Raw genomic sequence first — 12,549 nt, 5'->3', positions numbered from 1 at the left:
ATTTTATGAATCTGGATTTAGTCTCCATTGTGGTGTAACGGTTCGCACTCTCGCCACTCAGGGAGAATACCCGGGGTTTAAGTCCAGTTGGACGTCTTTCTTTGTGGAATTTGAACGTTTTCTCCTGGTACTCTGGTTTCCTTCCTCTATCTACAAAAACTCATGTTTGGGGTGAACTGGATGCTCTAAATCATGAGTGTGTGTGTGTGTGTGTGTAAATGTCCTGACTATCTCTGTATTCATCCTGTGACGGACCAGCATCCTGCACGTCCAGGGTCGACTCTGCCTCCACCCAATGTCAGCTGGAAACCGCTCCAGCCCCCAGGGAGCCATGACTATATCTGGATTGCATCTTACTGATAGGGCGGGGAAAATTTTGATTTGTAAAGATGAGCAAATTCAAATTCTTTTACAAATGTGCTTCAGGGGAAATTTGGAGGAGTTTCATGTATTTAGTTTTTTTTCTTAAAGTAGAGCTTTTTTGTCATGTCCTTTAAAAGATGCAACGGCTAATTATTGTAGGACTTTTTGCGATCTTGTACAAAGGGATCACAGTGATGTTCCCTGAGTAAACCTCTCGCAAAAAAGGCGAGCTGAATTTTGTTGGTAATTATTCTCATGTCAGGTTACTGGAAAAGTTTTGTTCCTTGTTCGGAAGGATGAATAATTTAACCCCCCCCCCCTCCCACACAAACATGGCACTAATGTAAAATGCAATGCGACGCTTATTGTAACGAGAGAAAACCTTCACATAATAAACAGCACTGGGAGTCGTATCATTTACCATAATGCCCCTTTCTGTACTCAGAATCTTTGTATGGACGGGGCCTCTGCTCCATTTTGTCGTTTTAATCTGCACACCTTCAGTTAAAGGTTATTAAATATTTAAAAAAGCTCGTAATGTGTTATCATAACTCCATCAATCATTAGGCCAGCTCTTTCCTGGAGTTTCCCGTTGGAGTCCTTCAAACAGACGTGAGATGAGGATCTTAGCTAAGCAGAGATCCATCACGACATCTGTAAAGCCGTTCTCGACACCGGAGGAGCTCAAACCGTCTCCCTCAGTGGTGGACTGCAGCGGGCTTCATTACCACGGGTCGTTTATACCCGATGCAGTAAACCGTTTAACACGGGCGCCGTCGCAGCCTGATGCACGGGCCTGAGTCGGCTTCACTTCCTGCCCAGACTCAGGTCCTTCAATGTACACGCACAGGGAGAACACGCAGACTCTGCTTTATGTTACGGTTTCTTATCTTTCATATAGTTTTATATGTTTGAAGTCTAAGCTGTGCACATGCAACTTAAACTGCAAATCTATTGAAATGTGAAGCCTCATGAGTCACGTAAGAAATATTGTTGAAGCCATTAGAAGTACTTAAACCTAATCCCCAAAATAGTTTTAAGTCATAGTGTTGGTTTAAGCAAGTCAACAAGTAAACTGAGTTGCAGTAAATGAAGTTAAACTGAATTGTGGACACTCGACTCTGATTTGTTGGAGTATTTAGGTGTGAAGTGCACTTCAGTGATCAACCCTGCAGTGTTCGCACCCCCTCCACTCAACTGCCGCTTTGCTTTTGTGCTTGGTCCAAACATGAAAAGCTGGAATTTGTTATTTCCAGTGGAGCTCATGAACATCAGAAGTTTGGACTAGATGGTTTGTCAACAAAGAGGGTGAACTGTGTTTTAGAGATTTTGAAACGGAAAATGTGGAGGAATAGATCAATTGCATTACACATGTATTTTGTTGTTTTGACAGTGACAAAGAATCTGGCAAAGAAAACATGCAAGCAAAAAAAAAAATTGAACAATAAAACAGATTTCTTTAAATATAAAACTCTTTAACCTGGCACCCGATCATTTATTTAGAGGTTTAAAGAGAAATTGCCAAATAGTGGATTGAGTACCAGTTAGGGATGAAAATCACGAGAGGAGAGAATCAGCCAGAGGACACAGAGATTCCCTGCATGTTGCCTTCGCTCGTCTCTTGTGGCTTCTCCTGTAAAGTACCTGTTGTTCTCGGGAGTAGCGCCGCACTTTGAACTTATAATGCGGCTGTTTGTTATTCTTCGCCAAAATGCTGGATTGGCTTGGCTCTCGTGTTTCCGACCGAGTGTTCATTATCCCAGTATCGGAGCAGCTTGTCCTGCATTCCGGACTTTACGATCTTCCCCCCGCCTAACCCTTCTTCAGGCTTTGCACCACAGGGAGAAAGGCCTGTTACAGAAAGTCTAAACAAGGATCTCGTAAAAGCCGTTGAGACATTTCAGGCTACAGAACTTTTTGGAACTGAAGGTTTGTTCGAATTCGAATGGACCCCACTTCGATCCAAGTCGTCATTTGATGCGGCAAACAGCCTCGAGGAAGCAGCAGCAATATATTGTGATACATTGGTTTCATTTATTTGCGCAGTAAAACCTTCACGGTGTGCACACACACGGCATGATCCAAGCCATGCTGCCGCACTCTTCTCCCAGCCGTCCCCACTCTTACAGCGCTGGGTCCCGTCTCATCGATCCATGGGGAGGAGGAGAGTACATCCTTGATATTATCATTGTGGGAAAAGAGCTTTAACCACCAACCTTGCAACCAAGACTGCCCCCGTCCCGTCTAAAAAAGAAATTCATTTCTCCACGCCCAGTGTTTCTGACGGATGACAGAGGTGACATATGTATTGTCAGTCGAGCTGGTTGTTTCTTTTCTCGTCCTGATCAGACTTTATGTTTCAGAGCATTCAGTCTGTTGTCCTGTGCCGATGTCACTCGGTCCCAATGGGAAGCGGTCAAATGGGCCTTAACCATAAACAGGGTTACGTTCCATCTTCCAATCTAATCTTGATTTGAACGAGATAAGGCCAATGGTATTAGATAGAAGCTATTACATGACACAGTTAAATTCAATTGGATTTAACTGTCATATTTCTTATCATATTAGTTATCTATAAAACCAAATCTACTGTGGACAGTTTTAATGTGATTTTAATGCTTCTGACTTGAATGAATGAACCCGATATACTTGAAACATGCTCAATGTACTTGTTGTTTTACTAGGCTAGTGTCCAAAGGAAGACTGTCAGGAAAACAACCATTTTGTGAGGACTATAACTGATAAGACACATCTGTTCTGAATGATGGACCTAATTTTAATTTGTGGGCAACTGTTTCAGCAAATTTGCCAATTTTTTTTATGTATTGGCATTTTCTAATATATATTATGTGTTTTATGTGCCTATTTTGTCTGGAACCTTAATGACCTACTGCCTGTCTTGGCCAGGATACTCTTGAAAAATAGACTTTTAATCTCAATGAGGTTTTTCTCGTAAAATAAAGGTAAAATAAATAAAAACGTACATTCAAAACTTCCCGTGATGGAAGGAGAGTTTCTGTATCATTGTAGGTATATTTGTACACACAGATCTATCTACGAGTGTTATTGTAGATACCAGACTGTTAAAACAGGGACAACATCTATATTTGCTCTGAGCAATATCAATATTCTGCTTTTCCAACTTTTTTTTTTTTTTTTTTTCATATATTCTGCAGTAGTTTTATTCCCAGATAAGGCACAGGTTACAAGTATGTAATTGAACTGAGACATTTATACAAAAAACAGCACGGGAGGGTGCTTCAGGGGATTAGGGACAAGAAATAGAAAAGAAACATTTGAAACAGACTAAACTGTGACAGAGACGAGTCTGCGGATCTACTCGTACTCACTCCTCGACCAGTTAAGGAAAACTTTTAGTGTTCGATAGCCTGTGTTTACTCCCAATAAGTTACTTTAATTTACAGCATTAGCACAGAGGCTTCAGCAGAGAGACATTGCTACAGCTGCTACTAACAGCTCACTTCTCTTAAATATTTACCTGCTATCATGTCAGTATCTATCAGAAATCAAGTTGTGGAACTCATTCTGAACGGTAAAAATCTTCAACAACTTCCACTAAATTTCAGTGTCAAACTTGTTGGATTCGTATAAATGAAGGTTCCAATGACCAGTTTTTCAGAGTTGTACACTAAAAGGAGGAAGGACAATATGATCAAAAACAAAATTGAAAGAATAATGGCCAAAGCTCACATTTTCCAAACAATAAAACCAAAATTCTCAGAAGACGAATGTTCAGTGAAAGGACTTAACGTTGACACATTTTAATTTATTTTCTGTGTTCTCTGCCTTCACCTGGGATCAGCTCCAGCTGACTATAGATGAGGATGGATGAATAATTCAATAAAAAGTCATTTTAATGCGTTTGCAATAAATACTTCAAGCTGCTGAGAATCTCTGTTTAAATTTGGTTGGAATTTGACCTTTTTAGATTGTTTGTGCAATTTTATTTATTTTTATCATTTTGTCTTTAGTATCCTCCTCTTAGTGAATTACTGTGGAGAATCCTCCTTCGACCCTTCATTTATATGGACGCACACGATTCAGAGTTTGACACTGAAATTCTAGTGGAAGTTGTTGACGATTTCTCCAGCTCAGAACGAGTTCCAGAACCTGCTTTGTGATAGCCATTGGCATGATGGCAGGTAAACATTTAAAACGGATGTGTTTTCACGGCTGTTGGGAGCAGCTGTAGTGATGTCTGCTGTAGCCTCTGTGCTAATGCTGCTTTGTAAACTCAAAAGGTTTTTTCCCGTTTATTTGGGAGTAAACACAGGCTGTCGAACACTAAAAGCTTTCCTGAGTACGAGTGGATCAGCAGACTCATCGAGTCCTTTTCAAATTTTTAATTAAAATTTTTTTTTTGTTTCAATTCAAATTGAACTTTATATACTTATAATCTGTAGAAACTCTTTCCCCAAAGCGCCATGGATCAACTCACCTTTGAGTTTTTGGCACATGTGGTCATGCGATGACTCCAGGATGTATTTGAAGAGAAACAATTAATTAACTTACTTTTGATTTATTCGGTCTGCGTCAGGTTTTGGAGCCTGTCACTGCAAATGTTTTGTTGTTTATTAGAGACCGTTTTAATTACACTAACAAGCTTTGTGCACAGATGAGAAAATTAATGAAGTGTACAAACTTGTCAGATTTATTGTTTAATGTGTTTCCTCCACTTTAATTTAGGAGAAGAATATTGTTGGAATCAACCTGATGAACCCCTGAAAACATATTTTACTTATTACTGCCTATAATGTACAAAGTTTTTGTATTAATCACAGAATGGACTGATAATATTTAAAGGATCAGATTTCATACCCTGAAGACTTCATCAGGACAATTTACTGATTTACTGTGGTTTGTCTTTTATTTTCCTTTATCCAACTCAGGATCTCCTAAACTGTGACAGATTCCTATATCAAAATATTTTGTCCAAAGCTTGGAGATGTTCTGCTTATAATGATCCTCTGCAGAACATAACACATCAAATATATAGCATTTTGGCCCCAAACGAGTTTGTGGATATTTATTCTATGCACAGAAATCTGAGAAGGTTGTGGAGAAATAATGTTTTAAATAGCTAAAGTGATTGAAAATACTTTGAAAACCATCTCTTTTATAACAACAGTATTTTTCCCCCCAGTACTCTTACTTCTGTTTAAAGAAGTTGAATAATCTATGAAAATGAAAAATCCATTTTTGCTCTTTGAGTTACTAAATTGCCCGCAACCTGCACTGAACATCATGTTGAGGGGGAGAAATATCAATATAAATGTTGTTGTGAAGGTCTGCTGGGCTCTCTGCAGAAAGATACAAATCATTTTATACAGCACCAAAACATTTCAGCCTATTTCATTCCAATGAAATTGTCCTGGATGTGCACACACACAGAGAGAAGAAGAGCCCTGATCGCATATCAGTCTCCAGCATTGTCAGAATTACTGTTTGTATGCAATCTAAGAATCTTCTGTCAAATAACTGTTCTCTGCAGTCACTCTCATAATATATCCAACTGAATAATCTGACTTCTGCTGAAATGTTAATAAGGTTGATTAAATAATCTGCTATGGCTGATGATGTGAGTTAAGTCAGTAATATTTATTTTTACCTATATATTCTGGTTATATTCTTTTCCTGCTTCTGCTAATCAGCAATTTGGAAGATGAGATTACGCCGCGTGAACAGTCCGCTTGGAGTTTTTGTCGTTCAAATATGTTAACGAACCATTGAGGAAAAATGTGTCTCCTTCAGCCGGGCATTGTACCGTTCAGAGACAAAGACAGAGGAGGTGCATTCCCTTGTGCACCCGGCGCAGATAAACTCATTTTACCGTCTTTGGCTTAATTTCTAGCTGTTTTGGGGAAATCTGCATTAAAAAAAAATCAAAGGGATTGAGGACACTGAAGTCCACAAACAAAGTGCTCATAGTTTGGATTTTGTATAATTGCAATCACAAAGTGCTGCATGACTGCACTTGAAAATTACCTGTACAAGCAGCAGCTGAAATATATTCCTGTTTTTATTTTTGCCACAAATCCAGTAGTAATGTTTATTCACTCGATTTTAGTTGACAAATGCAGACTTGTTGTGACTCTCAAACAAAAGCAAAGTGAAGTGTCGTGTGTGTGTGTGTGTGTGTGTGTGTGTGTGTGTGTGTGTGTGTGTGTGTGTGTGTGTGTGTGTGTGTGTGTGTGTGTGTGTGTGTGTGTGTGTGTGTGTGTGTGTGTGTGTGTGTGTGTGTGTGTGTGTGTGTGGCTATTTTGTCACATCCACTCTTTGGAAATTCCCTAATTTGATCCAGTGGAGACACTAAGAAGCACTGGAGGGACCCTCAGGAGTGAGGGGGAATTAATACGCGACTGGAAAGAAGCTCGTCTGAGAACTTTAATAGGTCTTTCATGTGCATGCTTCTACACCGCAGTCCACAAAGAACATACAAGAAAGAGTAATTGCTCTCTTTTCTGCAGCTTTTCGCAATTCAGAAGAAAACTCGCAATTCTTTTTTAGCAAGGTCAAGATGTTCTGAGAGCTGAGGGGCGGCTCATGCTGCTGCAGGGGGAAAAGGACCGGGCTGACCTCGAAGCGGTGGGGGGGATTATGTTTCCACTCCCAGCGACAAAAAAAATGCATGACTTCAGATGAAGCTATGTGTGAATGTGGAGGTAGATATTCCCTGTTTGTTGTGCTTTCTCCCGTCCTGAGCTCGGGGGTGCGCGCAATTTGTCAGTTCTTTTCGGAGTGATTGTTCTCTTCTACGCTTTTTTTCTCTTCTTCTTCTTCACGCTGTGCAACAGTCACCATTTCAATGCCAATCACCACTTTCAGGGAAAGAGCTTGTGAAGTTTTTGCATTATGGACGTTCATCGTCATTCACCGTCTGCAGATATTGTCATCATTTGAAGAATTCCAGATATGTCTTTTTGCGCCGTGGATAGTGAGAAGATAGTCCCGTGAGTTAATATCGTACCTTTGATTGTGCGTGGGGATTTCTTTATTTGTGTTTCTTCAACTAGTGAATCTGAATGGTCTGCAGGTGTGTGTCTGCCTCTTGGTTTTAGTCCTTTAACGGACTGGTGACTTCGTCCAGGACGTATGATTGGCAACTAAAGTTCCATGAGTGGAGGGTGTGTCTTTCTTTTCAAACGTTTCCAAATATCTCCACCATGACGTCGCGTTTGTTTTCTTGCTGCCTTGGATATTATGAGATGTATCTCAGTGATCCCGGTGAGGAGGAAGCGCGAGCACACCCAGGGCTTCAGAATCTACAACCTAATTTCAAAACGTTTAATCTGTAAAAGCAATTATGTATTGGGATTGAAATAATAATAATGTGGAATCACAAGAGTTTTAGAGCCCGCTGCTAGAGAAAGATAAAATAGCACACACGTGCCAAAATGTTTCAAAATGTCCCACTCACCATTTGTTAAAGTAATATTTAAATATTTTTTTTTAAACAGAAACACATGAGATATCCCTTCTTTAATTTCATCTGGATGAAATCAGTTATTATGTCATGATTAAATGATGGTTTTCTTGCTAAATCATTCTTTCTTAAGTGGAGATAAAACGTTCCTACTGTGTTCAAGATATATTTACTCTGACACTGACACTTCCTTGGCAATCCCGCATGCATTCGCTTTCTTTTGGGGCCAGAACAATTTATATAGCCCCTGTAGTTTTTGAAGGTATAGTCTCTTCAATTTATGTACTTTATTTCAGACGGAGGGCAGGAAAAATAGACTTAGATATGAAAAGGGTTTTTCTTCTTCTTTCCCCCTTGAGCATGATTTAAAAGAACTCAGTATAGAAGTGAGTGAACTTGTCAACTTTGAAAGCCCACGCTCTTCTTCATGGTGATTTATAGGATTAGTTTTATAAAGGGTGGTGGGAAGTGTCCCAACATTTAAAGCCGTCTGACCAAAAACGCCTTTTTTTTTTTTTTCCTTCTTCCAATTAATTCATAGGCATGTAGAGTATGTTTTTTTATTTTGTCTACAGAATATGGAATACTATTGAACAAGTTCTGTAAAGTTTGAGTAACATTTTAAGGGCTGCAAGGCCGGGTCAAGTGTTCTCTTTTCTTAAAATCAAAATAATTTATAACTATGATATTGATACATTTGATCGGTTAGATTGGCTCAAATGGAAATACGGGTGGTGCCTTAAGAGTATCCTCCGATACGATTGCACCCTGATTCCTCTGTGGAATTGAGCTTATCTGGACTCTTCCCCACAAGTGAACATCTTGTTTTTCTCTCATCATCACTGCTCCCTTCTTTTGATGAAGAACAGAGGCCAACATTACTTCAAAGTTTTTGAATGCATGAGCAGCCCCTTGTAAAAACCTCAGCTGTCGTGCAGCTGCGACAAGTAGAAACGACGCGTGATGCCGGGGTAAAATACAGTAACATAAAAAGATTACCTCGAAGCCCCGAGTCAACAAAGGCTGGTCTACGCCTTCCCTTGAAATATTTACAGCAAGGAATAATCCCCTTTTTGAGCAAAATCTCTCCCCCCCCCCCAAAGTATGCAGGTTTCTTTGTCATCACGGGCTATTTACTCAGCTAAATGAGTTGTGAGTTAACATAGCTGTGAGGAGACACGGTGTGACTGCTGAGAATTGCTCTGGGAGTTTGAAAAGGTTGCAGTAAGTCAGGTGCTGTACAGGAAACCACACAGCAGCCCGTTGGATTTCTCAGTGGACCCTCCTAATTTATGTAGTCAAACGAGATATAAAACCTACAAACTATTTCCACACATTGTTCGCTGGGAAAGTTTTTTGGCGCGAAAGGCATCGCGTTAGCCAGTTGCATAAAAGCAGATAAATGGTTGCCAAGTTTTGGCATTTATTGGTGCGAAAGGGCACAAATTCACACAAAACAGCAGTTTCATCTCTTCACCTGGCAAAAACAAACCAATCGTAAGAGCATCCATCAGTAAGAGACTCTTAGTTGACTGTGAAAAGTAAGTTGGCGGACAAAGACACTGGTGGTGTCCAATAATAATAACAACCATGTTTTGAACTACAGAAATAAATTCAGTATTGTTCATGTGTGTGTCTGATTTACTGACGCTGTGGAGACTTGATTCTCTTAGTCCAATTTGTGAGGACAAATGCTATGACACAGAAGTCGAATCTTTGAATTCTAAAAACAAGTCATTCCAGATTTGATTCTTTGACTCTGATTTAGAGAAAATGACAGTTAGTTGTGTTTAAAGGAGGCGTAATGTCAGAAAAAGCGTTATCGAAATGCTAACGTGATGCACAGCAGACGGTGAGCAAAGTCTTGTTTTTTTTTCTTGTTCAGCAGCTGTGAAACTGGTTATAAAGACTAATATCCTCAGACACCTGCAAATTGGGAAAACTACGTGTGATTTATAAGTTTATTTTGGAAACCTCGTTCACAACCCATCTGCTGCTCCGACTCCACTGTGGAATGAAGTCAGGCAGCACTGAGCCATCGATAAGAGGGGCAGGTAATGAGAGGATTCAGTGTCAGTGGTACTTAGAAGAAGATATTTTTAAGCTATGATTCATTTTATACTCCCAGGTTTACAATCCCCTTGAAGTTTTTAACTCTGAGGTGATAAAATAAAACAAAAAAAACAGGATCTTAGTTAGATAATTGGTATTGAGTTTTTAAAGATTCTGTCTGGTCTTGTGTCTTCCTGATTCATATCTGGCCATCTAGTCATATGTTGACCTTCACGTATTTCATTCCCCAGATGAAATCTCATCTCGTTCAATCTCACTCCTGTGTTCAATATATATGTACAATTATTCACTGCTAGTCTGTTTTCAAGTCTATTCTAATGTCTGCCTGGATTTTGTTAGCTTGGATCGCCGGCCTGTTTTGGAGCTTGTATTTCTTTTGGACCATTCTTATTAAAGATGGCCTTTTGTTTGTTTGTCTGCGTCTTGGTTCACTGTCCACGCTCTGACTGTGATCCAACTTTGACTTCTGATATTTCTATTACAGCCAGCTGAACATCTTTAAGTTGGGTGGAGTTTCACCCGCCTCGGATTTGTTGTAAGATGTGTTTTACTTGTTGTCTTATAGAATCAATCAGTGTATTTTGAATTAATCTGACTAAGCAGTCGCTTTCCATGAAGGCCAAGATGCTAAACACAATAAACGTTGATTAAAACAGTAAGCACTTTCTGTTATTTTTCTCGTAATATTAAATATAACCACAACCATGGACGCCAACCTTTTATATTTATTCCTTCAGCAATTGAAAAAGATACTAATATTTTGTATACTAATGTTAGGTCAGGCTGATCTAACTAAAAGTAAAATAAACTTCTTTTTTTTTTTTTTATTTCACTGGGTTTTTGATTTTCAGAGGTAAAGACAGAAAACGACACGTAGATATGCAGATCCTCCTCCAGCCCACAGGGGGTGCTGCGGCACACTCAACACCCTTTATTTCTGGCCTTGTTAAAGTAATTTAGGCTTGTGGACAAAAAAAACCTTTCGGGTGGAAAACGCCTCATCTTGGCGGGGGTGTTTGCTTGTCTTTTTTTCTGAAAGGTTTTTTTATTTAAATGGCCACGTTTTGGAAAAAAATGCCAAAAACAATGTAGTTTTCATGTTAAGGCCACTAGCGGGTGCTGTCGTTTGTTTTTGTAATGAAACCACACACGTGCATATAATAATACGTTATGAACATTAACAATATTGAGTACACGGACATTCGGATGGACAAACAGAGACGTTGGATTGTTATTCCGGGTGACTCTCAACTATAAAACGACCAGGTCCCAGGAGAATATGGACTGGGAGTCATGATTCTCGGGAAGTAAATACTACTCATGCATGAGCAGAACAACTATTTACCACAGCTGTGGCGTGCATGCACAGTCGCTGCATTTCAAAATGGTCCCCCCCCCCCCCCCCCCCCCCCCCCCAATTTCCATGGAGGCGCATCATTTTCCAAAAATTCCACCTTGGGAGCAGCTTTCAAAATGTGGCCCTCCGTGCTAAAATGAATCAGACGCCCCCCTGTTGCAGAAGGTTCTATCAAAATCCTGAGGAAAAAAGCTGCTGGTTATAATTTTGAGGTGACTGTTGCACTGGGATAGGTGATACATTTTGTGAGAGTTTTAACGGCACCACGGAGAGAGGGGGGTGGGTGGGGGGGGGTGCTTTGCAGAGCTTTGGAATGAAATCTCAGCATTCGCATGTTTATTGGCTACTTGACTTCCCCTTCATCCATCTTCTGTAATAAATATCTCTGCTTCAGGCTCCAAATGGCTCCGAGCGGCCTCCTGTTTGAACCGCTCCATTTGAAATTCATCCGAATGAAGAAAGAGATTGAAGTCACCCTTTCTTTGTTTTGTTTGGTAACACTAAGTTACATAATAGATCTGCGACATGACCCTGTTCAGTGCGTGCATGCGTGCGTATTCCAGGTCCGACATTCTTTAAGTATTTCGGCTTCATTTACATTTTTGTTTTGTTTTTGCTTGTCGAACTTGTTGGGGGCCGGGCCGTGGCATTTCTCTGGACAGAAGCGGTTTCATTTGCCCACCAGCACTTCCTGAAAACACACCAGCCTGGATGATGTGTCACCTTGTCAAAGCCAAACCAGAAAATTATACACTTTTGTGATGCTTTTAGCGAAATGAACCATGTTGCTCCACGCGTATTTATTTTGTTTGCGCTCACGTTTCTTCTTCCAAATGTGATCTGCTGCAGATGGTGAGGGCTGATCCCTGCTGCAAGTTCATTTGGCCGTTTTTCACTGTGTATTCATACAGCAAAGGACGGTGAGGTCTTTTTTTTTTTTTATCATGCCTTCCTCTGGTCCGTCCCAGTGATTGCGAGCCATCTGATTCTTTTACCGACACTGATCAAATGCTGGGTTTTCTCCACCCTCCTTCCTGCCAAGTGCCAGAGGACATGTGCAATTCATACTGAACCTAATGAGCACCTTGATAATGAGCCACAAGTTCGCTATGTATTGTATAATCATTTTATATTGGTTTTCCTTTATTTATTTCTCTGTTGCCTGAGCTGTGTTGAAAACAAATATAATGGAATCTGCTGCACAAGAAAGGCAATAAGAAATAAAATCAAGAAATAAACTTTGGGCTTTTGGGTTTGGTCTTGGACGAGACCACACATTTAGAGTCATTATGATCCCAGTGCTGTCCTTATA

The sequence above is a fragment of the Lipophrys pholis genome, assembly GCF_963383615.2.
Source record: "Lipophrys pholis genome assembly, chromosome: 16".
In the NCBI taxonomy this organism is placed as follows: Eukaryota; Metazoa; Chordata; class Actinopteri; order Blenniiformes; family Blenniidae; genus Lipophrys; species Lipophrys pholis.
The sequence above is the reverse complement of the archived record's forward strand: the minus strand, read 5'-3'. Positions refer to the sequence as shown.